At 43.7% G+C, this 27,706-nt stretch overlaps 1 protein-coding gene across 1 annotated transcript in view; it reads right to left on the reverse strand.

Moving 5' to 3' along the window:
* Window positions 1-27,667, reverse strand: part of luzp1 (leucine zipper protein 1) — a 44,647-nt gene extending 16,980 nt beyond the window's left edge. Inside the window, exons 1-2 of the mRNA XM_062397070.1 lie at window positions 27,253-27,667; window positions 8,473-8,532 (exon numbers count right to left, since the gene is read on the reverse strand). The gene's annotated coding sequence lies outside the window, so the exon portion shown is untranslated. The remainder of the gene's footprint in view (window positions 1-8,472; window positions 8,533-27,252) is intronic.
* Between the last annotated feature and the right edge of the window lie 39 nt (window positions 27,668-27,706).

The following is a 27,706-nucleotide window of genomic DNA, read 5'->3' on the forward strand; positions in this document are numbered from 1 at the left end:
ACACACACACACACACACACACACACACCAAGGTTACAATCATATACCATATCATTAGGGCTTTAGCCACTCTCTTCCTGCTGCCTGCTGGCTTTAGTACATTCTGTTCCCTCCATGAAAGAGAGAATGAAGGCAGGAAAGAAAATCCCCCCTTTTTTCTTTGCACTTCACTTTCGGGTGTAAGTTGGAAGTTCTGGGTCCGAAGCTCTTCTGCCTCATGAACTGTAGTTAATAAAGGGCCGGAGTCCAATCAAAATGCCTCAACCACATCTTCATGTTGGGTAACTGCTAGTTTGAGTATGTGAATGTGTAACAAGTACTCTCTCTCTCTGTGTGTGTGTGTGTGTGTGTGTGTGTGTGTGTGTATGTATGGATGACTGCAGAGGATGGATGCTGGCGCAGCATTGGAAGCCACAAGATGGTGGAGACCTGATGCTTGGCCTAACTTTTTCCCCCCTGTTTTTCCAAGAAAAAGAAAACCGGCATCCCATAATGTTCGGTTTGTCGTTTCCTGTGCTGTCATGTTACTTTTTTCCCATGTTTCTTTCACCCTTTTAGTTTTGCGCCACTTCTGGAAAAAGGGGTAAAGAAACGAAGGGCAGAGCTGCATTTCAACAGAAGGGTGGATAAGGAACTATGGTTAAGTAGCTGGTTCATTAATGGGATGGGGATACCTACTCCTCTCAGATTTAGCTGGAGTTAAATGACCTCTAACAGTGCAAATATGAATAGTTGGTAAAAGTTGGTGAATCAATTGTTGTGTTCTTCCAGTCATTTGTAATCAGTCTGTTTAAAAGGGAAAATATAGACAACAGTGCAAGATCTCTATTGTTATGTGAAAACAAAACGACTTGAAGATGGGATAGTCTGTGGAGGCATAATCACCTGTCTCTAGGAATTTCCACAGCCTATGCACATCTATTTTTTCTGCTCCACCTTTTACAGTTATAGGTTTAATTAATATATTAATACTATGAAATGTCAGGTTTAACTATCTGCGACAAACGGACAACTGAACATAATTTGCCAATTTCAATGTCAAATGAATCACAGTTTAACTTAATTTATAATCTGAACTTCAAATGAGACATAGTACACTTGCTGACAAGCCAGTGAAGTCAAAGGTTACGCTCGGGGAGGCGAATGATTCTCCTGATGATGAACGTTTATGTGAATATCACTGTAAGTTTCATGATGACAATCTTGGCTATTAAAATAACAAACCCTCCATCTCCCATCTGAGCCCAGTAACTCACAGCCTTTTCTAGGTCTCTACTCACCACCCTGTCGCTCTACATCAAGAGCCCTGTTCCAGGGGCTTAAAACACTCTGCTTGTACAAGAGGGCACGATAAGAAGCGAGGGGGAGGGGGGAGGGGTGAGAAATGCCAGAGACAGGAGGAAGGAAGGGTGAGACGGGCACGGCAGGATGAGAGAGAGAGAGAAAAAAATCCAGAGGAGTTACAGTATCTGACCTGTACGTGGCTCGACGCACACACAAAATGTTTCGGCTCCTCTGTTTATGACCTGATTGCAGATGTGACTTTGGAGCCTGAATCGAAGCCAAATCAGAGCTTTGTAGCTCCGCTCCTGATCTTACAGGCTGAACGGTAAACTAGAGCATGTTCCTCCATCAGGGAACAGCGCCACACAAACACGCAGGGCAGTCACTGCTACTGCGATCAAGACGCGGAAGCACGGGAAAGATATTAGATGCTCTTTTTAAAAACAGCAGCACCCGAAAATACGGGCCAGTCAGTTGATAGCTGGCCCTCGGGCCAAGAGGAGATCTGGAGCAGCTTAAGTCCAGTCAGTTCAATGAAAACACAGCATGTAAAGTAACGCAGGCAAGGAGGGATTCGGTATCTCCTTTGACGAAAACCTGAGCCAAGTGGATGCTCACCAGAGCAGAGAGAGGGTTGCAGGGCGCTCTATGTTCCCCTGTTCAAGCGGATATCTCCCCAGCTCCTCCCTGTTTCAGCGCTCACCCGAAATGACACAAAAACCAGCTGAATCAATTATAGTGTGTTTGTAGTTATTGGCATGGCGGGGGATGCTGCAGATTAGGGGCTGTCCAGGGTCTCGTCCATGTCTGGTAACTTACACCAGTAATCATCTAAATTACAGAGAATTTAATCAGGTCAGGTAGGGCTAGACTGAAAAGTTGGACGGCGTGATGAATTGACCAATTTTGGCCTACTGCAGATATGCTGTATCATATCAGCATAAGTCAGTTCATAAAAGAAACCGCAGTGTTTACACAGTGAAGATACTGAATGTTTGGGAGAAAGTGAGACACAGCAGCATCTGCATTACTCGGTTTTTCCTCCACAGAAAACTGGAACAAAAAATGATTTTCAACTGTTATTTAGAGAAGCCTCGTCGAAAACACGATCTTTTATAATTAGATTTACCGCACTGCCGCCGTATGCCTCCGCCAACCAGTGCCGTGTATGTATTTCTGACATCTTGACCTTTGGCTACCAAAATGGAATCAGTTCATCCACGAGTCCAAGTGAATATTTGCAAGTGAAATTCCATTTGGGCATTCTTGAGATATTGTGTTTACGAGGATGGGACGGCGGACGGTAAGTCGAAAACATTTCTAGCTGCTTAATATCGGCCGCCAAAAACACAAGTGTAAGCAATCCTCTTGTTGTCGATGTAAACACACAAATGTATGTCCTGTGTGACTTGCCATGATACATTTCCCCACTCCACCCCGGCACTGCTGCCCTCTGTGTCCGGGGGTCAGAGGTCACAGACACTCTAAACATGTAAAACACTCCACCAGAGACACAGGGGCAAACAAGACGCAGGCCCTTATTAGGAGAACAGATTGTGTTGTTTTGTACTTGAGCTAAACCGAAACCGATCTAAAATAGAATTCTGGGTTATTGAATGACATGGATACATGGATTATTGGTAATATATAGTTACTTAGGGAGTAAAATAGGACCACACCATGCTCAGTAAGTAATGAACACACGTCATGTGTCCGTTAAAGCTTCGCACAAGCAGAGACAAAGACTAAAAACCTGTTTCACATATTGTCCAATTTCTACACACACATAAAACAAACTAAGAATAATACAATTATTTCAAGGCAATACATTTTAGGTTTAAGAGTTTCACATGTGACGGGTTGGCAGACTCTCTGGGGTTGTGAATGGGAGCATGTGCATGTGTCTGTTTGTCATTTTCTGTCAGACTGTAACCGCAGGAAGTCACCAGCTGTGAAGTGAGAGACATGACGACTCCAGCAGGAGACATAACTGTCCCACCACGCTGACATGACATTAACATGAGCCATGATGAGGAAGTGTGACTATACATAACGTCCTAAAGAGCCCTGATGGTAATCTACGCCTTATTAGTACATTGATCAGCTGATGACAGGCAGAGCGATTACACACATGAAAAGATCAATAACAAGCCGATGAATAGATCGATAAATATTAATTTATAGTAGACATATAAGTATTACTGTAGTATTATGTCTGTTGGTAAATAATAACAACCTGAAGAACAGATATTTCTAAGACAGTTTTTGAAGTGATCTAGACACTTGTAAAATATAAATCTCAGTCATATCATGCTTGAACATGTATCTTTATAAGTATGTTGTCTAGAAATATCGGCGATATCATTGATATTGACATAAGAAAATCAAAAGTCTGTTCACGATAAACAGATTTAGCCAATATGAAACATTTTGTAGTATAAAAATGTAACATGACCATGAATTATTTACATTTTTGATATTATTGTACGCATTTTCGTCAATTTGAAATAGCCATGAGTAACTAATTCAATATAATAATTATCACTAGTTATTATCAGAAAAAGTCTTTTTATAAATAGTTTTGTGCATCATGTGATGTTAAAATTCAAAAATTTGTGAAGATGAAATAGTCAAGAGGCCTTTTCCTCCTCGACTTCCTACTTACTGAGAAACTGACGGTGAGCAGACGTGTACAGACGCAAACACAATCCCTGCTCCTGGCTACATGTCCGCTCGATAACCTCTGACTCACACTGGCCCTGAACTGAACCCATGAAGAAACAGAGATAATCTTCCCCAGCTTGAGAGAGAGAGAGAGAGTGTGTGTGTGTGTGTGTGTGTGTGAGACAGAATCAGTCCGACATACTTAGTTTGATAATCGGTTTGAGATTTTTTAGATTTTTAGATTTATTGAAAATAATCAGCTGGAAAAATAATAATCTAATGATACTTGATATGATGGTAAAACATTCAAAGGGGACATTTTATTCTGTCTTCATTACTTTGACTTCTAATACTTTAAGTACATTTTTCACTTTAATCACTTTCATTGTAGTATTATTACTTTTACTTCAGTAAATGATGTGAATACTTTCTCTACAACAGTCTTGCTTTAGCTATGTTTACACGCTTTTTATAATTCTAATGTAAAAACCAGAGAAACCAGAGACATTAATCACACCAAGACGATCTCACACCAATTGCCAAGCTTAACACCCGTTTAACACCATCTAATGATGAAATAACGGGATCACCATGAAGAAATGTGTCGGCCGCTCAATCTGTCAACACTGAATCCAGGAAATATAAAGAGAAAAGCATCAAATCAGACACACAATCTCCAAGTTAAACAATTGAGGCTACCTCATACTAAGGGGAAACTCTTTGCGTTTGTCAGGACCAACCCCGACTCCCTGTTTCAAGCTGCACAGCTGTTCAGACACTCTCATGTGTCATCAGACATCAGTTAAAACCTGCTATGACTCAGTGAGAGCACACGGATGTGTGAAGTGGTGCAGTGATGAAGTGCTCCAGAGGGACTGTGTGTACGTGTGTGTGTGTGTGTGTGTGTGTGTGTGTGTGAGAGCATTTAACGCTGATAAGAGAACATGAAAACATCAAAACATGACACTTATTAAACTAAAGACTGAGTGACTGACAGTCTGAGTGTCTGTGTGAGTAAGTATGAGTCACACTGTGAGAGAATGAGACGAGAGAGACACAGAGAGATCTGAACTCTGATAAACACAGAGAGGGACGGATGGATTGTTTTGCCTTTTACTCATTAATTACCTGATCTCAATGAGGTCACGTTTTCCATTCTGTTCTGTTAACCTTCGCCACAGAGGTTGTGCTTTCATCTGCGTTTGTTTTTGGGTTTCTAAGTCAGCATGATTGAGCAAAAACTAATAAGCTAGGCGCATGACCCCTAGAAGAAACGATTACATTCTGGAGCGGATCCGGATAAACGGGTTGATCAAGATTTTTATGTTTCTTAACACGGTGAGATCGGGCGTTGGCCATGTTGTTGGTGTGCTTTCTCTTCTAGTTTGCCTCGTTGTTAGTTTGAGTGTTAGTGAGATGTCTCTCACAAACATCTATGATATCTGGTGGCCAGTAAGGCCGTAGAACAAATTATAAAGTTTTAGTGTGATCAGTTTCCAGGTATTCAAAAAAATGTAAAAAGAGTATTTTAGAAGATTTTTCAAAATATTTAATCAGAGATTTTGTAGTAACGTAGGACATATAAACAGATTCTACAAGTAAATATGCATTATCTGTACATGAGGGACACGATTTCGATATATTGGCCTTTGCCCCCAAAGGGGAATTTATCGTCATACGAAGCTGATAGCTCCAAAATTGCATTGGACATAAATAATTCAAACATATAATTCTATTATCTAACAAACTTTCTTTGTATACTTTCTCACAGTGTGTCTGTCCTTGCATGCCACAGTCAATCCAAACATTAGACCATGTGTAAACACTGTGTAAAGGAAACATTTACAAACTGAAGATAACAGAAGGACTGACAGTATCTGCAGCATCCGCAGAGTTATCACACGCCGAGTGAGTCGGAGAGAAATTCAAGTACGCACCGGTAGCCACAGAGGGCACTGAAGCGGTAACAGGCTTATCAGAGTGTTGGGGATGAGATTCATGATGAAAACTGGACCTCACATCCGTTACTCACGTATTCACCCCACGCAGAGTGGGATGAGGAATGTAAAACAGCTAATTGTAAATCATCAAAGTCTGTGAAAGAAACAAAGGCCTTTTACATATTGGGAAATTGTGTAAACTTGATGCAATCAATGATGCTATAATAGTTATTGTTTGTGTGAAACTGAAGTGGAAGGTCGGTGATTATGTGTTGAGCCATTTCCTCCATCAAAGGTCACAACATCAGCACCACGTCACTATTCATCCACCATCATCACCCAGACGCATTGGTAGATCCCCGGCATCCAAGGGAGGAGACGACACTCACCAACAACTGCCTACAAGTACTGTCAATTCAGAGGAACATCATGGCTCTTAACATACAGCCCTTCAACCTTCTGCCTGGCTCTTTCACTAACAAACACCACACACACAAAAACAGACGCACAGAGAGAGAGAGAGAGTTTGGCTGGCAGTGCTCATCTGCGTCTCAATGGAGACCTCAGAGGCTCTCTGATGAAAAAGAAAGAGGAGGAGAGAGCGAGGGGGAAAGAGGGAGACAGGGCAGCAGCTGCCGAAAAGTGCAGACGAAGCAAAACCTGTTTAACAAAATGTGCGTAATAATATGAGGTAAGCAAAAGAAGACGGAGAGAAACACCGACATGGGGGGGGGACTGAGAGAGAGGGGGGAGAGATGAGGGGAGTGACTCCACAGAATGCAGAGCAGGTAGTTGCCAGAGTGGATTACTGCAGCAGGAATGCAGCACTGGCTGCAGGATGGAGGGAGGGAAGAGGAGGGGAAATGATGACATTGTATACTGGAGAAGAAATGCGGGCATCCTGAATCACATGGTTAGAACAGATCTATCTTGTTCAGTAAACTGTGAAGGTTAAGAAGAGAAACTGCTTTTTACATTTCACACCAATCATTTAAAAACTACGTTCTCCGGAGTTTGCCTAACACATATGAACAATGCAGAAAGATACTTTTATCTCACTTAAATACTTTTAGTTTTGTGTCCGTTGCATTTAAGATGCATCATCAACACGTTGACTCACTAGCTGGGAATTCTATGGATGATATCCTGTTGACTTCACACATGGGCAAAATCTGAGTTCTTATTAGGGAGCAGGCAAAACAATGTGATAAGCTGGCAACTTGTACAAGGTGAACCCTGCCTCTCACCCAGTGGCAGCTTGGATTGGCTCGACCCCCCCTGCGAAGTATAGATAACGGATGGATAAAGGATAATGTTTTTTTTTTTTCTTGAAATGATCTCTAGTTGTCAGTAAGTGAGAAGTATTGATTTGTTGTTGCTGTTTCTCCAACATGGCTGAAGGACAACAAGGAGTGTCACTCTGTCTGTTGCGCCCATGCTTAATATGAAGCTTCAGCCTCAAGCAGCTAGACTGGACTCCTCCGAAGGAAAATAAAATGGTGTGTGAAAATAAAATTAATAAACATGACATCCCATGCTTCCTTCTTGTCTCTGCATTATATAAAGCCATAAGCTCCTGATGATGAGAAACCTAAATATAGGATATACGTGCCTTTAGTGGCAGGACACATGAGAAGCTTAATTTTCTTGTTTCACTGTCTGTTTTCATGGTCATGGTTAGTTCCGGGCTGTTGGCATCCAGAATAATAAATGCACCTAACGCACCTCACATGCATAGAACACATGTAACATGCACAGAACACGCCTTGGCCATATATTGACCTATGACAATTACGTGAGAAAAATAAACAGCCGGGGAGACACTGCAAGACAGGGACACATGTACTGTCTCTGCTGACTAACCGGGCCTAGCAGACACAAACACACACACACACACATTGAATGTAATATTTATATACATTGACCCATATGCTGCAGAGTAAACACAATACAGTATATATACGTTTGTGTGCCACTCCTGTGTGACTACAGGCTACAGGGAAGGAAGTGCGGCGCCGGCGTTTGTGCCCAACAGGAAACAGACTCACAAAGAGCAGAGGAGGGGCGGAAGAGGCAAGGAGGAGGAAGGGGGGTAAGGGAGGGAAAGGTGGCTAAAGGAGGAGGATGAAGAGGAGAAGAAGAGAAGTGGACGAAGAAGGGCAGGAGGGAAACAGTCCTGATGCATTTGAGCTTGGATATAAAAAGCGATTGTAAGGAATATTTTGCCCTTTTTGTTGTAGTTGTTCGGGGCCGACGCTTAGAAGACTGCACCGAATCACCTTGCATCAAGCGAACGGAAAGGGAGTTGTGTTGACGCACAGTTGTGATGCATGTGATGATTAATCCATCAAGCATTACCACCTTTTAAAAGTTGTGACAACAGAGGAAGTTTGTCCCTCGTGTAGCTCTTATTGCTTTTAAATGGTCTAATGAGAGCATCAACCTGTCGAACTAGACACTACAGCCCTAATTTTGTCTTATTTTTACTTCTTTGTAGACTTCCAGTGACACCAGTTATGATCAGGAACAGATTATAGAGCAAATAAATCAACTTTATCCAAAGAACATGAAGACCGAAACTTACATTTCACATGTAACCGTATGTCTGCAGGCACATTAAGCTCCACTCTGGGAAGTCTCCATCCTGTGGTTAAAAACACACAAGCAGGGCATGAGGTTAATAAAAGTGGACCCACTGGTCGTCATAATATCAGGACACACACAGTAATGCCATCTCTCTCCATTATTATGTTTGGCAGTTGGCGAGGCCCGGAGCCTGCGGCCGGGCCGACAATGCAGTCACTGTAGGGGAGATGGTTCGCAGTTAAGCTAACGGGCTAAGAATGAGCTAACTGCTCAGATATGGGACGCATTTGGAGGCTTTGCAGCAGACTCATGCATGAGCAGACAAGCAGTTTGTTTGGCCACGACAACAGAAGGCCCCATTCATTTCTCAGGGGAGGCACTGGTACACACACAAACACACACGCACCATTATCATAATCATCATCATCCGAGGAGCTCTCATCTGCTCTACACACACACACACACACACACACACAGTCACGCGCACACACATCAGCCCAGACTTGGAGCATTCCACTACAGTAGCATTCCATATGTTTGGTTAAGCACAGAGAATCCAGATTTAAGACTTGAGTCTGGATTGAATTTAAAGGATGAGAGAGGGAAGTGGTGGGAGGGGGAGAACTGAAGACGAGGAGGAGGGGAGGGGGCTTAAAGAAAGAGAGCGGGAACATTCCTGAGGACTAAAAGCAGCAACAGGACGCTGGACGTGCAGACCTGTGCATTGGAATAAAAAAAACAAAAAATCTGTGTGATGTGTTTGAAAGCTCCGGAACAAGAGAGGACAGGGAATTTGAGGTGAAATTCCTTCTGAAAGTTTACAATAAAACCGTAGCAAAAACAAATGAGCTTGTTGAGAACCAACAATGTCATCAGATATTATTTTAACAGAGCTGAACAAATGAAAATATTGTATTATTGTTGCACTATTTTTCATCAACGTCTGGCTAAGTGACATGATAATTAGCCTTTCAGCTAACGATTGCTTCAATATCAGGGAACTTACTGATTATTTAGTATATAAAGCAATTTGTTGTTCGAACTATAAATTATCAGAAAGTAGTGGAAAACGCAGACAACATAACATTTCCTAGCATGGATAGACAATTTAATCTAAAAAATGTTGTTGATTGGATAATGAAAAGTGATTATTTGACTCTTCACTTGAGCTCTGGAAGAATATAGAAGATTCAAATCAGAGAGAAATGACTGAATTCTAAACTGTGGATGCAAGTGATGTGCTTCCCGACACTTTGACCCTGAAAGCAGTTCCTGATGGACACGGAGCCTCCGTCTTTCAGTCGCTCCTGCCACTCTCAGCTCGGCTCTGTGTCGTCCTCTCCGTTTGTTCCCACACATTCTTTCCTTCACAGGAAGGAGACGACCCTGCAGCTCTGCTCTCAGCTGCATCATGTTAGATTCATGAAGCAGGCGGCGTCACATCCCCACACAGGTTTTGCTGAATCATCCGACGCTCTCACACAACACAGCGATATTACTGCACTGCACGAAACCAAATGCTAGATGTGCTGAGTTAGAAAAAGAAAACAGAGGTTTCCTACCCAGACATCTCAATATCCGCTCAACCAATTGACGTCAAGCTTGGCGGGTGTGTTGCTGAGGACGCTGGCAAGTGCAGTGGGACTGTGGAGTGTTTTTAAAGTGTGAGACGCCAACCATAACCCCTGACTTATTCTAAACTGCACCTGCTGTGATGTGACTTTGATGATGTTTTAATTAAAGCTCGTGTCTGATGTTAATATCCCTTCAAAATGTGCCTGGGGTAATGAATAAATTTACAAATTCATATAGCTACATTGACGCACTGTGGTGTCCCTGTTATCGCACCCAGTCATCACCAGTAACCTCACAGGGACTGCTGGATAAAGTGAACAGGGGAACCACTCATCCATTTCACGGTCCTCACTGTGCTTCCCAAGGCCCTGAGCAACAGCAATCAGAGAGTTCAGTTGAATGGTGATTGGATGAGGAGGGGATCAAGAGCATCAACAGACATGGTCATGACAAACAGGAACGTTTTCAGCATCGATTTAAAAGAGCCAAGATTTTCAGCAGACCTAAAGTTCTCTCGGAGCTTGTTCCCAAAAATGTGAAGCCTAGAAACTGAACGCTGCCTCTCGTTGTTCAGTTTTGACTCTGGGGACAGAAAGCGGATCTGTTCCTGACGACCTGGGGGGTCTAGACGGTTCATAACGTGGAAGTAGGTCAGAAATATATTTTGCTCCTTAACTATTCAGGGCTTTATAAACCAACAGCAGGAGTTGGAAGTCAATTCTTCTACAGACAGAGAGCCAGTGCAATGATCTCAGACCTGGATGCGACCAGACAGATGACAGACAAACGACAGACAGATGGATTTCTGTACTTATTAGCAGGAAGTGTAACTTTACAAATGACAGGAAATGTCAAATATCCGTGAGACCAAAAAACATGTTTGTCTGTGTTTGTGTGCGTGTGTGTGCGTTTCGGGGGGTGGGGGGGGGGTCGAAACTATTAATTCAGACAGTTAGCCAACCCGTAAGCAAGCAAAACTGAAAACAGCTGTCTTCCGACTCATCCCTCGCTCCCGCTCGCTTTCCCCTCACGCACACAGCATGTCAGGTTGGGAGGGATTTATTATGTTGCTCAGTAGAATTCACTGAAACAGTGTGAGGTGGCATTTCCTCCGGGGTCTGTCTCCGTTTCTGTACAACTAGTCATCACATCGGAAGGTTGTTTTTTTCCACCGAGCTAGGGACATTAATTGCACACTGAACATCTGTGTTAATGCTACATAGAATCAGCTAAACGTGGCAGGCTCTATATTTGAGATGGATGTAGTGTTTATCAAGATATTAACAAACTGATGCTCAAAGCAATCGGGACTGAAGATCAAGCCTCATGTATAAAACAGAAATTAGTTGAATAGTACTTGATCACATGATCACAATAGCATTCCATTGAAATAAATACATTGCCCCTGTTCATTCAGAAAGCCAACACCAGCTTTCAGTCGGGTCTAAGTTGAAATCTGAATAGGTGCAAGATCTTTAGTAAAAAACTAAATATAGTGGCCATTATGTTAGATTCCATTATCAATCAATTTGTGTTGCTTTGTCAGCATAAAGAGCTTAAACAGATATGCTGTGGTTCTTCAGTTTCATTAATCAGTGATGTGTTTTCCTTATCACAACCAACACACTAGTTTGTTCTAAACCTCCACGTTCCTGTACAATCTGTGCCTCGATATGACACCAGTTGCTTGTCAGTATTAAGCACCTCTTGTCCGAACCATGATACACACATGTCCAGTCAGGTTATTCCTATTTGAAAACCAAACAAGAATCACAAGAGGTAATTGTTAGTCCTGCTTTGAATTCGACATTAACATATAATCGTGCAGCGTTTCTCTTTGAGCACTTTAATCAATGGAAACTGTTGATAAGCTATCAGTGCATGCCTTGTGTACTTGGGCTAACACTCTCCAAACACATAGAGAAGGTGAGACCACACACACACACACACACACACACACACACACACACACACACACACACACACACACACACACACACACACACACACACACACACACACACACACACACACACACACACACACACACACACACACACACACACACACACACACACACACACACACACACACACACACACACACACACACACACACACTCTCCAATTTGGCACAGAGAGATGGTTGGTAATGTTTCCATTAGCTGGCATGATTGGCAAAGTTTCACAGCCAAAGGGATGCATTCAAATGTAGCGTGGAGAAAATATGTGCCAAAACAAAAAGGACCCAGAGGAACCAGGGTGGGTAAAACAAGAGAGGAAACGAGAAAGAACGAAAGAAAGGGGGAAGAGAGTTCGTGTTCAATTTCCTCCACTGGAGAACTTCTCAAGGCCTGAAACTCCATCCTGGGTTCCACTGGCCAGGCGGGCCTCGTTTGCATGGGAGCCCATTTCCTGTGAGTGATTAGCAGAAGGGAGAGTATGTGAGTGTGTGTGTCTGTGTGTGTGTGTGCGCGCACACTAAGGGCTGAAGTTCAGAGAGGTCTGGGGTTGTTTTGTCTGCTTGGGGAGGAAAGGAATGCCCAAATCAAACAGAGTGAACAGGATGCCTAGAGAGGGGGGGGGGGTTAGAGAGAGAGAGACAGAAGCAGAGAGAACAAGCCAAAAAACAGAGGAGAACGACAGGAAGCAGAGATCCAAAAAGTAGCAGACAGAGGGAGCTGACAAAAAAAAGGCGGAGCGAGAACACCAGAGAGGAGCCGAGCTAGTGGCTGATTTTTCATTTGCTGTGAACAGCATTCCTCCTGCTGCGATTTGCATTCCAGCAGAGCGGCAAGGTGGAGTAAGAATGTATCATGGAAAACCATCCACCTCTTAAACATCACGGTGAACCTGCAGAACCTGTCCTAATATCTAATGACTTACAGCCCAGCAGCCGTCCCTGTTCCACATCTGAGGCTTTCACACGCTCCTGCTGACTATGCAGAGAGAGGAGTGCGGACTATTATTCCTTTATACAATAAAAGTAAAACGATAACTGGCAATGTCACGGGATACCTGTAGGGTTCTCCTTATAAGGCTGCTTAGCAGTATAGAAACCTCAACTGGGCAAAATGTGAAGAGTCTTTAAACGTCAAATCCTCGAAACAAGAAAAAGTCCAGAGTGGATTTTAGGAACCGTGAAATCGGCTCTGGACTGAGATCATTCACATTTATTTCAAAGTATATATTTCTTTCTGAACATTAAGTGTGTGTCAAGCCTAGCGGCAATCGCCTTGGGCCTCTCATTTATTTGTCTTTTACTTTTATTTATGTATACATATGTATTATTAATTATATTTCACGAAATAATTTTTTTTAATTATGCAAGGTGTAAAATGTGTGATGGTGTCCCCGGTAAAGGTTGGCGTTTAAACAGGGAAAGGTCCCGAAGAGAAAATAGAACTGAGATATATGTCTCTCTCTTTTCACTCAGTGAATGAAGAATTCAGTTCAAAAGCACAGCTGCTTGTGGAGAAAACCTTCATAACAGCCTTGAGACCTTTGCGTCAGTAAATAAAAACTGAAGACAATACAGTTAAGGTGTAAAATAAAAAACAAATAAAACAAATAATCTATATTTCTGATCAAACATATCCTGAAATGGGTGGGGATGTCTTGTGGGGATTCACACTCAATGTACATTGGTAACTATAAAATCTGGTTGCAGTTAACGACATTAAAGAAGAAAAAACTTAATTCTGGGTGTTCTCATTTCCCAGCCGTTTCAAAGTTCAGCTCCCAAACACACGTCCCTGTGCTGCGTGCGTGAGCCGGACTCTGCCCATGCGGGAGTGAGCCATTCCTTAACTGGCAGAGCAGAATTGATAGGCCGCTATTGTTTCCTTTTAAGGTCAATTGTGCCTTGAATGCCTGGCATGGCTGGGAGTGAAGAAACAGCTGGCTGGCAGGAGAGATAAAACACCCTAATTTAACTGCATTCCTCAGTGCGAGTCCACACCTAGAGAGAGAAAGTAGCAGGGAGGCAGACTGAGCGAGAGAGAGAGAGCGGGCGAGAGTCTTTAAAGACAAGTGGGGAGAGAGGGACCAAGTGGGTGGGCGAGAGTTGATCTCCGCCACGGGCATGAAGCTCTGCTGTACCCTTGTTTGACCAGACAGTCAAAACAGTCATAACACATCATCACATGTGGTAGAGCTGTTTGTCAAGGACACAAGATGAGGGTATACATACACATACAGTATATATACATACACCCCCGCCCACAATGAGACCTCAACTTTTCACAGGGTGACAACCCATTCAGTGTAATTCATCCCACGGCCGCGGGCTCAAGTATACTTTCTCAGCCAATAGGTTTTCGCCTGGGCAGCACACTCACTGCGTGTGACTCTGAGTGAGCTAAATGTCCAAAATGAAATGTTTTAAGTATTGTGCTCCATAGGGAAGGAGAAGGGAGGAGGGCGGGGGGGGGGGGGGGGCAGACTGGCTTAGCTTCACAAATAAACCCAGACAGGGGGAGAAGGAGAGGGAGCCGGCTGAGGGTTGGATCATAAAATATGCCTGCTATTCCACAATGTTCCACAGTGAACAAATGAACCACTCAGGGACATAGGAGAGTAATGGGATTCTTGAAAGGCCCTTATGTTCTATAATGTGTCGACATTCACTCACATATACAAACACACACACACACACACGAAACAAAATGTGGTTGAGACAGACATTCAGGTAGACGGGACAGTGATGAGTTATCACTACCCATCACCACTGACTCAGAAAGCAAAGACTTTCAGGCACAATATGCAAGTCTCTCAATCAAAACAATAACAAAAGACTTTGTTTGTGGTCTTTAAAGAAGAATTGTCACATATTATATCTTAAATATACTCTTTACTACAAACACTTTAGTAGCTAAAAGGTATCTTTTGAATTTTAACCATAAAGTCGCGCAGATAGAGGAAGATTAAAGAAAGAAGGAAGAAGGGATGACCGGAGGGAAGCTGATGACTTGCTCATTGTCTCAGTCGCCGAGTCTCCACTCTAAGCAAACAGGGGAGAATGTGTGTAAGCAGACCAATTTTTAAGACCAATTAATTGTTCCAAGTCATTTATCAAGCAAAGATCCGAACATTCTTTGGTTTTATATGGAAATTTGTCTTATTTTCTCTCTTTGATAACACAATCAATTAAATATATTTTGGTTTTGGACCATTTTCAGACAAGGAAATTAATTTTATGTAGAGTTGTAATGATCCGTCAGAAAATACATCTTTGGAGTCCAGAGTCGTAAAAAAAAGTGAAGCAATTGATCATTATATGAAAGATACAAATGAATTGCTAATCTAGGTCTAACATCATATTAACTGCTAGTGAAACAAAAGCAATCATAACAATATAATTACATCAGAATGAATAACAATGAAAATAATGAATAATTGCAGCTCTGATTTAAAGAAATCACATTTCTCAGTATTTTTAGACAACTAACTAATCAATTAAATTAACCATTACTGGGCAACTGGGAAGACTAAACAATTTCTGGCAACAACAGACGGGGACTCTAGTTGCATGTCTTTCCAACTCCACTTCCCTGGTTTCCTGTCTGTCTTTAAATACCATGAGATGTCCAATAAAAGCGAGAAAAGCAAAAGAAGATTAGTTGCAGCTCTGCTCGGTTGATTTTTTTTTCTTCTTCATTTGCTACTACTACATAAAACCTTGGACATAAAAGGGTTTCATGTCTCTTAAAAGTAGAATCTGTGCTCCAGCCAGAATGGTTTTATTGCCTTGCCATGGCTCGCATTGTGCCGCTTCACTTCCCCTGGTCGAGACAGTTAGCACGAGAAGGAGCTCCAGAAAAGCAACGTTGGCATGGAGGGGGAAACAAGCCGACCCAGCCCTCAGCTGCCCTTTATAAAATGCAGCAGTGCAGAGATTTCCTCCACAATAAAAAACCAAAGCAGAGAGAAGAGGGGGGAAAAAGTGGAGAGGAGGGGAAAGAGGCTGAAAATAGCCGAGCAGTCGGGGGCCCGCATGCATCAGCACCAAAATGATGAAAGCTCCTAGAAGCAGACTTGCTAACACATGGATGGTCGGACAAATAGGAGGGATGCCTGTGGGCCGTGCACGCCAAAGCTGAGACAAGATGATTAAACTTTACTGCATTACCAAAACTATTAGAATTTTTTCAAAAAAAGGAACAAAACAAGAGAGTTGAGGAGAAACAGAGCACAAAAGACAAAATACAGCGGATGATAGAAACAGTAGAGGAAGGGGAAAGGGGGGGGGGGGGGGTACATTCCTCTCCCTGAGAACATGTATATTTTCTGATCACAAGAAAAATAATCTGCAGGAGGAATTTTATTTTGAGAGCCGCCCCTGTAGATCCCAGGCTCGGAGCGGGACAGACAGGCGTGTGTGGGTGAGTCCTTCAGTCTGTGTGGAGCTTTTCATACAGTAGTGGTGGAAGTAGAAGAGCAGCTCTGCTCCCCGTGCCAGGCACATCGTTTGCCAAGGGGGAGCACGTGAGGATCTGAATCCGGAGCGTTCGAGAAGTCACACATGATCAAATGGGCAAACATCCGCACACCCACACACATACAGTGCAACCACAGCTACACTGTGCAACAACGAGTTTGGCTTCTGAACACCACTTGTTGAAAATGTTCGGTGAGTCTTTCTTTTTTTATATTTCTCACCTTCTCAGTTTGTTCCTTCATTTTTTTAAACTCGGCTTTCTTTCCTCTGTTGAACCGAGAGAAAAAAGGAAATAACAAAGGAGGAGCTCGGTAATAAAGATGAAAGCTGGAGATTGACGTTCACGAGAGCTGCCCTGAGCCTACAAAGCCCGAATTACTTTAAGTCAGATTGTGTGAAAAGATACTGATTTACCTCCCTCTTTGTATTCTCGCCCTTGTTCTTCTGCTCTCAATGAACACAACAGACACATCTCAGCTTGTGATCATTGTAAAAGTCATGTTTTACAGGTGGCCTGCTTCTTCTTGTTCCCCCTCTCTCCCTCGGAGCATTTTACACTCCACCGTTTTCCACACGGCTCTCTCTCTCTCTCTCTCTGTCTCTCTCTCTCACCCACTCACGACTTCAGAGCAGAGTCTTGCTGTTTGAGGAATCTGATATACAAATAGAGCCGGTATGGAAAAAGTTAAAGGGGACAAGGCAACATATGAATATTTCAAACAGGATTGTGAAGCATTCAGAGAATGGCAGGGGATGCGAAATGGAACAAAATGTTGAAGTACCACACTTCTTATAACACTAAACATGTTAAATATGCTCAATATGTAGCTAGAGCAGCACTGTCGCTTCACAGCAAGAAGGTTCCTGGTTGGAATCTCAGCTTGGAGCCTTTCTGTGTGGAGTTTGCATGTGCTCCTTGTGTCTGTGTGGGTTTTCTACAGGTACTCCGGCTTCCTCCCACAGTTCAAAGACTGTTTTTTGATTAATAGGAGACTATACTTTTACTGTATGTGTGAATGTTAATGTAAATGGTTGTTTCTCTCTGTATGTTGGCCCTGCAACACGCTACCTCAACCTTACCTGGGCTCTTACCCTATATCATCTGGGATTGGATACAGTCTCAACGGCACCCGTGAAAAGGATAAGTGGTATAAATAATAGATGAAGATCGAGCTTAAAGTTGTCACAGACACCGGTGACAACAAAGCCTTGTTGTCATCATGAAAGAAAACAGGATTCAAAACAGGGAACAATGGCAGTGTTGATAAGCTGTAAACAAAAACACTGATTTCCAAAGCACAATTGTAACATCAGGTCCCGCCTCCTACGTGCTCTACCCAGGTGCCACCACTTGCTTGAATGTTATAGAAATTTCCCTTTTGTTGTGAAGCCATCGAATGAACACTATTTCTCTGAAAACAGCATATAACACTTTCAGGGACAATGATTTAACATCTGGGCCTGTTAAATCCTGGCCTGTTAAATAGTCAACTGTACACTCTGCATCAAATGGGCCTTCAACACTGACACGACTGACCTCATACTGAACCCTACCTCTGCTGAGCCCTGGACCGGTGCTGCCACACCGCACTTCTGCCAACAACAGACACATCAGTCAGTAGCCATCCGACTGCAAAGAGCTGTGACTAAAACATCATGAATTCCTGGGGAGAGAGCTGTAACTATAATGCCACAGACGAGGGCTTGAAAGAGACATATTACAGCTCTCAGCACATAAACACTCATCAAATTGCAGTGATGGTACCCAAAACACACAAACCCTGCTGCTGGGTGAAAGACTTTGGTTCAACGTTTAGCCTTTTAAGGATATTACTGAGGTTATAGCCTTGGTGTGGAGGAGTTCGACATCTGTGGGTGGCATGAGGTGGTATTTTTTATATCTTTTTACCACCTGTTGTAGCGTCATCTTAGCTTTGGCTTGGTGTGAGAAGTCTGCGCCATCTTCCACCACTGGCATCATGAGACTGATAGGAAGTAGAGCGTGATGTTCACCTTTCCTCCCCTCCCTTGATCACTGTCTGTCTGGCTGCTCAGCCACATCTCCAGGAGGAGGAGTGCATTTTGAACCAGACTGCAATGGCTCCTGAAATATGCCAAATATGCCCCTGACCCCCCCCCCCCCCCCTCCTCTCCAGAGGACGTAGGCCTGCTTGCTTACCCACCATCCTTCCTTCCTCCCCCCAACCCACAGCATTCCTGCACTGTACACAGCACCGAACATACACATGTACTTATAATCACAGATGACCCACTCACATAGAAAATGTTAAGGTCATTAATAACACAAGTTTCCACCCAGATGACCCAGACATGCCTTTTAAGGGTAAGAGGTTCAGATTTCCCTTTTCAGAAACTTCCAAAAATACTCCTCGACGAGGCAGGAGGAGGAGGAGTAGTGACGGGAACAAAAAGAGAGAAGGGGGACACCTCTTTAGCATGGCAAAAAGAGAGGGAGAGCGCGAGTGAGACAAGATAACAATCAGAAGGAGCGAGTGAGGGAAATGTCGGGCGTTTGAGGAGGAGAACACCTACGAAAATAAGAGTGTGGGTGAGAAATTTACAAGAAATGTCTTAACTTTAGCTCTCCCTTGTTAAAACGCCTTAGTTCCTTTCTCCTCTCCCTCCCACTCCCTCTCACTGACTAGCTGTGCCTCCTACATGCGTTTGAAGTTATGTTTCCTTTGCACTTCTTTCCTCTCCTCTTCCAGGGTCGACATGGAAGCCATTTTTTTCAGGAGCCAGAATAGTGCAGGAAACAAAACAGGCACACAAGGGAACTTCTGTAAAACAACTTGTTGGAACCTCACAGAAAATTCCACACAAGAGCTGGTTGGGAAAAACAGGGAAAACCAAAAAGTGGAAATTCTGAATCTAAAAGCATGCAAAACACAAACACAGTGGAAGAGTGACCCACATTATTAGTCAGCGCAGTCCAAACTCCCTCCCTGTGGGGGGGCTGTCCTGGCCTGGCCGCAGCTTAAACATTACAGGACTTACTGCGTCTATCAGGGCATATCAAACAGAGACCAACACAAACTGGGGAGGAGGGGTTTGCTAAAAAACTGGCACTCACCATGGAGGGCAGGGAGTGTGAGAGAAAGAGACAACTTAAGTAAAGATAGAAGAAGGCCTGATTCCCAGGCAAGAACTTCAAAACTAATAAAAGGCTGTCGTGATGAAGTTTTTTTAAAAATGGTATTTGCACCTATTGCATCAACTTGAGGATAATGTTATTGTTTGGAAGAGCAAGATTAAAAGACACCCGTGAGATTTCAATGGAGGATTCAGCCTGAAGACTAAACTTAAGCTGCCTTCATGAATACACAAGTAAAAAACACTCAACCCGTGTCAAACAGGAAGACTAGCCTATATCTCCTGATGGAAAAGAGGTGCCGGAGACGATGTCATCTTGGAAAGACAAAGAAACTCTAGAGCTTTTGGAGATAAGGACCGACGCCAGTGTCAACGGGTTGTAAACAAAAACACGGGATTTTCTGCAGCAGACTCCAAACGTCCTGCCCTGCCATCCCCTCTCCGAATACTCCAGGCATTTTCATGTTGCAGTGAACAAATCTAACTCGGACAATTTCTACTAAGTTCTGAATATGTGAAAGTGCTCTATCAAAAGTACAGAAAATAATAAAGGACATTCTGACATCTGCAGACTTGACGTCTTAAGCTCTTAGGTCTCTGTCTGTTCCCAAGTGATAAGGAAGTGGTGGACCGTTGGGACGCCTAAATGAAGACCAGATGAGGACTTTTCTTTTCCTCTTCGGTTACATGCCACATGTGAAAAACCTTCACATGTTCAACAGCAGGGTAGCTGCCTGGTTGTGGGGACTGCAGGGGAGCGATGGGTGTTCATAAATAGAGATTCCTGAATTATGGCACTGGGAGGCGCTTTGGAAGTCTGGTACGAGTCAGCACAACAACCTGCGGATGATTCCTGGGGATCATTGAAGACACCTGTTTGTCAAAGACGATGACCAGTATCAAGATGCTGCTCACGTCCCAGTGTTCTTTTAACCACTGCTGAATACATGATGCAAACATATCAGATAGCACAATTACAATGGTCCAGTGTTCAGAGAGTGAGGGGGTCTAAAAGTCTCTGAAGCTCGTCCTCTTTGTTCCTAGACTGTGGATTTCAGGGGGATTTACAATCATAACAGCGACAGTACAATTATATCTCCCCATTGAGCTGTGAGGATTTACTCATAATTACAAATGAAAGACAAAGTTCCTCTGCTGGTGGTTAGCTGCCTTATCACACCCGTGACAACACAAGGAAATGGAGACGTGTCAGACTGCAGCAGGGAGCAGACGTCTGAGTAAAGTAAAGTTTCTGTAAATGATTCTCAAACTTGATGGCTTATTGTTGTTGGGCGCTCGGTGGCAGAGCTGTGATACAGACAGTAGAAATTATTAACCACGGATTTGACTTCTGAACAAATGTTTGTACGAAGTGAATCATTCTGCAACAACATGATTTCCAAGGAAAATTCCATTTGATAAGCATCTGTTTGCGTGATAATTATAGTTATTCAATAAAATCTATTACAGACCAGTAAATAGCAGACCTGTCAGTTTAGTTAATGAAAGTTAGATTCTAGAGCCAAGATCCTAATCATTTTAACACCAGTAACAAAGTACAAGCTAATAACCAGAGAGGCTGTGAGGTGTACAAGAAATGTGTATATTGTTGAAATTAAAGAAAAATTTTGTTTTGGACAGAGAGGACATGGACCAAATCATACATGTGGAAAATAAGAAGTTTAAACACTTAGGCAATAGGCATAATACGAGAGTCAGCGAGAAACAGACCATGAATGGAATATCCACTCACTCATAGACATTTTAATGTTTTTTAACAGCTATAACCTTATACAATACTAGAACCATGAATAGATGTCAAATATTGGTTTCGACACTGGCCACCAGAAATCCACACCGGCCAATATTCAACACAGTACCTCACTTGTACCATTATCTTGAATATTGATAAGATTTAAACGATGACAATTGGAAGAAGTCATCATCTCAAGATTTGTACTAATTTTAAAAGTTAAATACCATGGGTATCTCCCGCAGGCTACTGGACCAACACAGTCACCTGCACTTGTAGCCTTTCCTTCGACCTAACCGTTGGTTCACAGAGAGTCACCTGCAGCCGCTGCAGGGACGGAGCGGTGAGGCCTCAGCGAGTGACCACGCCACAACGCCACCACGGGACAGAGGGTCCACCAGAGCGGCTGGTAATGAGGAGGCCGTTTGGCACGCTTTGCAGGACTAATGAGGGGGATTCATTCACACACACACACACACACACACACACACACACACACACACACACACACACACACACACACACACACACACACACACACACACACACACACACTCACACACACACACACACACACACACACACACACGCAGGAGCGGTTGCATGAGCAAAGTCCTTTCTTGCTGTGACATGGAATTCTTACAGAGCGAGAGCACATATCTGTCACTCTGCGTGTCAGTGTACGTGTTAATGAGAGCCCTAATGGGGCATGTGAACACTTGGAGCTGCGATGTGCTCCTGGCTACTACTCGCTGAGTGACTGATACACTCAACCTCCAGTATCTGATGACACATCTACACGGCTTGGGGGCAGCGGCGCCGACATATGCGTGAACACACACACACACATCACAAACCTGCGAGTACACACAAAGTTCAAGTAGTTTGAACTCCAGCTGAAATCACAGCGCTCTGCCCCGTCACTGGCCCAACGCTGATAAAGAGAGCTGGTAGGGGGGGCAGACAGGAAGAGGGCTGAGGAGAGAACAGTGGAGGGACGGCTGGGAATAAGGAGGATTATTGTTTCACTCACTTTCCTTGAATAAAAGCCTAAAGCCCTGATTCTCGTGTATAAATTGATGTGCTGCTGAATCACAACACGCAGCAGCTCTTCAAATCCACCATCAAGACAAGTTACTAAATGTTTAAGTATAGATTAAATGTTGTTAATCAATTTTCTGCTGATTGACTAATCACTTCTGCAAGTCAAAATATGTGAAGGTACACATGTGTACACAGCACACAAGCAGTGGATATTGCTGGGGCTGCGACTAAAATGCATCGAAATGATTTAATGACATTCTCGACTAATCAAATCACTCCGTCTTTAAGACACAAACCCCAAAATGTTCAATTTACAATCAAAACAAAGCCAAGCCGAAGCTGGAAATAGTAGTTTTGGAATTTGGAAAAAATTGCAAACACAAACACACACACACTAAAACTTGTACAAGCGGAGTCCCGCACAATCAACATTATGGCATTAACCTGTCTCCCTGTGCGCCTGCTAACACACAGACGGCAACTCCAGCTGGCCTGCGTATTGTCAACAGCATTTGTCCAAGATACTGAGCCTATTATTGCATTTTATTGAAACGCACACGTACACACATACACTCGCAAAAGGAAACACGCTCACAGAATGTGTGTGGGCTTTAATACGAGCCTCTCGGAGACCATGATTCAGAGCTGCTATTTCAAGGAGGCCTCGGTTTTGTAACACCTGCAACATCACTCTTGTGTCCTGTGTGTGCATCCTCCGCCAAATCTGGTCCCGGGCAAAAGGGTTACCGAGGCTGAAACTGAGAGTCTACCACTAAGAATAACCGAAAGCAACACCATCCGGTCTAATTCTATCAGAGCTATCCATTACAGGTTATTAGGATGTATAGGTCAGACTGTACAAGACACACGTGTGTTCATGTGGCTGCTGACTTTCCTTTTTCTCATTTATTACTTTGGGAATGAAGCTGCTAAATTGACGTTTTAAAATTGTTTTTTTTATGCTATGGTTACTTAAGCAGAAACAATTGGTTGATCAGATGATTGAAAGGAAATTGCTCTGTAACTAATCCTTTTGCTGGTTGGAGCTTCTCGAATGTGGAGATTTAATGGTTTTCCTCAGTCATACAAGATAGTAAATTGAATGTATGTGGGTTTCGGACGTTGATCCTGTTAAACAATGTCACCTTAGTCTCTGGGAAACCTCAATGGTGAGCTAATGTTTTAATATTGTCTAACTATCATTTCACTGTGTTTTGTTTTCTCGTGGCTTTTCAGAATAATACAGGTTGATGGCTTGATTCTAAATATCCATTCAGGTCCGGCTGAACAATAAAACGATCCATTATCTTTTGTGTGCACTTGCGACAGATGACGTCAATAGTAACGTGTTCTAATTCCACACTGATGTGATAGAGCTGCACAAACAGGGGGGACTGTGTGCATTAAACCATGATGTGTGAAGCGGCTGTAGCACCACCGACCGGCCCGGTTTGACATTCTCCCAAAAAGTAAACCTCAATATTTCAATTTAATCCCCAGAGCCGTCATTTAGCCACTCCATAATCCCTAGGTCCAGTGCTAAATCTGATAATTACCCTTATTGGACACCCATAATGATTAGTTTTGGGTTTCACCCAAAGCAGTACAGGCTGTTTCATAAGGCGGTCAGGGCGGAGTGGAGAACCAACCATCAGAGGAATAGCCCAGGTCATAAAGGAGGAAGAATAGGATGGGATCATTACATTGCATGGCAGTCGACAACTCTTCAAGAGAACACGGTGCAAACGCTGTCTCTGTGTAACTTTCGATTGTCGCCATCAGCGATGTTTAAAGATCATAAAGCAGGTATGGGTTGGCACTCCCACTGTGTCAGCATACTCAGCAATCATGTTCAGTTACAGGGACGAAGGTCAAAGGGAGAATCTGCTTGAGTCCGTGTGTCATAAAAGACAGCAACCAAACTCTGAACACAATCAAGACTGTAAATCCACTGATCAGGCAGTAATCAGGGAAAAAGAGTAGACATCTCACTCTTCACTTTGATGCGAGTCTCGTTTGAGTTTCCCCTTTGCAGCTCGCCCAACATTCCCTCCACATGCGGTGTGATAAGTAGTGACCCCCCCCCCCCCCCCCCCCCCACCCACCCACCCCAAAAAATACCAAAGGAAACCATTTTCACACGTCTAGCTCCAGGACAAGCTGCCATGCGAGGTTCCAGGAGCAAAGTGGATTCACAGCAGCACATGCTGGTCGGCTCAGCTGGTATAATCTACAGCTGGCTCGGAGGGTGAGCCTTACTGGAAAGTCATCAGCAGCTCTTTTTTTCTGGTCTCCTTCATGTCTGAAACAGGTCAAGGCAGGTCCCCCTCCATCTCCTTCCCTCCCCATGCTGCTCTTTACGAGCCCCACCTGGCAGATAAGTATTCCACCACGACAGCTACCTTTTCTGCCGTTGACACATGTGCACACACTCTCCTCTGTTACTGTTCTGATGAGGCAGCACAGTGCGCACACTGTTCAGACCTTGGGCTCTACCGCCTTGTTTTAATACTTGTATGTGTGCAGCCTATGCCGCGCAACACACACCATCAAACGAGAAGGAAAACAGACACATACTCAAACAGAACAAGCGTGTTTATGGATATAATAAGTCATCCAGTTAGGGCTGTGAGGAACTGATATTATAGTTAGTACCTCAGATCTCAAAAAGGTTATGTTTTGGCCCCTGTTCATTGTTTCTTTATTGTTTATTTTCAGCAGGATTGCCCAAAAACTACGGATCGGAATACCACGATGGGATGTGGGTAGAATGAAAAATTACATTTAGGTGCAGAGCCACACAAAGAGGCGGATCTTAGAATTGTTGTTCACTTTCTTTAACGTTGCGTAAATGGGCATGTTTTGACACGTTCACCTGTTTCCCATTCATTGATCCTGATTGAAAAAATCGGGCATATTTAGTGGACTGATATCTGTGAGTGTGAGTGTTCGGCCTCGGAGGAGGAATGCGCTCTAACTGAGTGACATTCTAGTCGTTTATGGTTTCAACTTCATAACTTTCTAGGGTTGTAAAGTTCATCTTCAAATTGCTTGTTTTGTCTGAGGAACAGTCCAAAAACCCCAAAATGTTGATATCCCAGAAAAAAGCTCAGAATCTCGACATTTGGAAAAGCTAGAAACTGAGTGTTTGCCATTTCCCTTGATAGATTACTCAAACTATTAAATGACTGAAGTCTTTTCTTTTCATATTCGGCCCATCGGCAACTCATTCTCAGTGCAGATGTTTCACACTAACGTTCGGCCCTACATCCAAGGCTGATTCAGCTCTTTTGCGATTGCACTATAGTTGTCTACCGTCCCAAAAACCTTGTCCAGTGCACACAGGAACATGTGCACAACTCATTTTGTCGTCACGGGTCCACAATGTCGTCTGGTCGCTGTCAACATGCCTTGAACTCATTCAACAGATGAAAGACTTAAGTACAAGTTGTGTTCAATGTGCCTTCCTACTGTAAACTCCCTGTACTGTGAATCCAGTTATTTCTGTAGATTCTCCACAGGTTGATGCACGAGTGAATAACATACAGTGACGTTAGTGCTCAATTAGGATTTCACGGTGCTTAAATTGGGAATTTTTCCACGTCCCCTCCCTTAATGTGTTGGGCACCTTACGTGAACTGCACTATACACGTTTTCCACATACCATACAGCTTTTCCTTTCTTTAAGCATACTATAAAGTGTAGGAGAGATATATTAAAATAGGTTCATGTGAATGGGTCTGCCCTGTTTTCCTGCTTTTTGTCGTTAGGGGAAAACACCGGCGTTGTTGTCTGGTCCAAAGTCTAGAAACGCAGTAGCTTATCTGGCTGATAGTGGGTGTCAACAACAGAAACTGAAACCTCACAAGAAAATACCCGAAAACTCCTGATGACTTAATACGTGGGGGGGGGGGCAAAGTACAGGCAGGGTCCAACCAGCTCACAGGAAGATAACGTCCTGAACAAAACTTCAAAGACTACGACAGGTACAGGAAGTATGCACTTTTTTGTCTGTTCTCAACGATGTGTGTGATCTATAGCTTTCTAATCCGTAGTAGGGCTAGGCTATGAATCAATACTTATTGTAGTATAATTTAACAATGAATAACAATAAAAAAGGGTTGATATATATATATATATATAGTGATACAATGCAAATTCAATAAAGGTACAGGGAGGAAGTTTAACAAAAAAATGTATCATATGGTCAAAGCTCAAAAAGAGGTTTTCATACACTTCAAATTGAATTCCCCTCCCCAGGGATTGACGTTATCATCTGAGCTTTGGAATCTAAAAAAAAATGAACCACTGCCTTGTAGGGATCGGAGAGATTAAACCATATCAATATCTATCTAGATAGAATCCAATCAATTGTCTTTAAACTTTAAGAGAAACAATGATGTGATATTGATCGCGATCATTAACGATATCGACGATATATGATATGGTAACGATATACATTTTGGACAGTCCCATTCTGTAGCCTATGAGGGGGGGGGGGGAGCGTGACGTTACAATGTGCGTAGACACAAGGTGAACGCAACCATGTTAAACCGGCAAATGCGTAGAACCGTGACGCAAGTGTCTCCAACAAGACGCATTTTGAAAAGCACCTGGGGGATTCGCCGCAGTCCTGGATGCTTCACTTGGGCTACAGCCCGGGCCGAGGGGGAGGAAGAGGAGGAAGAGCAGCAGGAGAAGGAGGAGGAGGAGGAGGAGGAGGGTTGAAAAACTTGCCGCAGTTCAGACTTCTGCAGTCCCGACTCAGGAAGCCGCTGCATGGAGCCTGAAACACGACCCCCGTGTTCCCACTAACACCAGTAAAACACCCAAAGTACAAGACAATAACTTTACCTTCGCGGCTCCAGGGGCCCGGTCACAGTAAAACACCCGCTCCGGTAAAATCCACACAACTTCCCACGGTGCGAGCTCATGCGGACGGTGCGACTCGCTGCTGCCGACTCGGCGCGGACAAGTTCATCCGCACATTCTCAGACTCGCCCCGGACACTTGGAGGCGACAGAGGCGGGCTCTGCCTTCGCGGTCACACCGGCTCCCGAGTGCGGCGTTCGTCGGTGCTTTTCCCCGCGCGGATAGTTCCTCGGTCGCTGGCCCGCTGCTGGAGATCAAACCATCACATTCCACCACCGCGTCCGTAACAATGAAAAAAGGTGGGTTTTCCTTCTGTGCTGCCGGAGGACCCACCCCTCGGGATGACTCTGCCCGGTCTGACCGCAAAGAGAACGCCCTTCCCGGCTTCGAGGTCCCGCCTCTCTCCCCCACATCACCCGGGCGAAGTGTGGCCGGC

This window comes from Platichthys flesus, chromosome 10 (genome assembly GCF_949316205.1).
Source record: "Platichthys flesus chromosome 10, fPlaFle2.1, whole genome shotgun sequence".
In the NCBI taxonomy this organism is placed as follows: Eukaryota; Metazoa; Chordata; class Actinopteri; order Pleuronectiformes; family Pleuronectidae; genus Platichthys; species Platichthys flesus.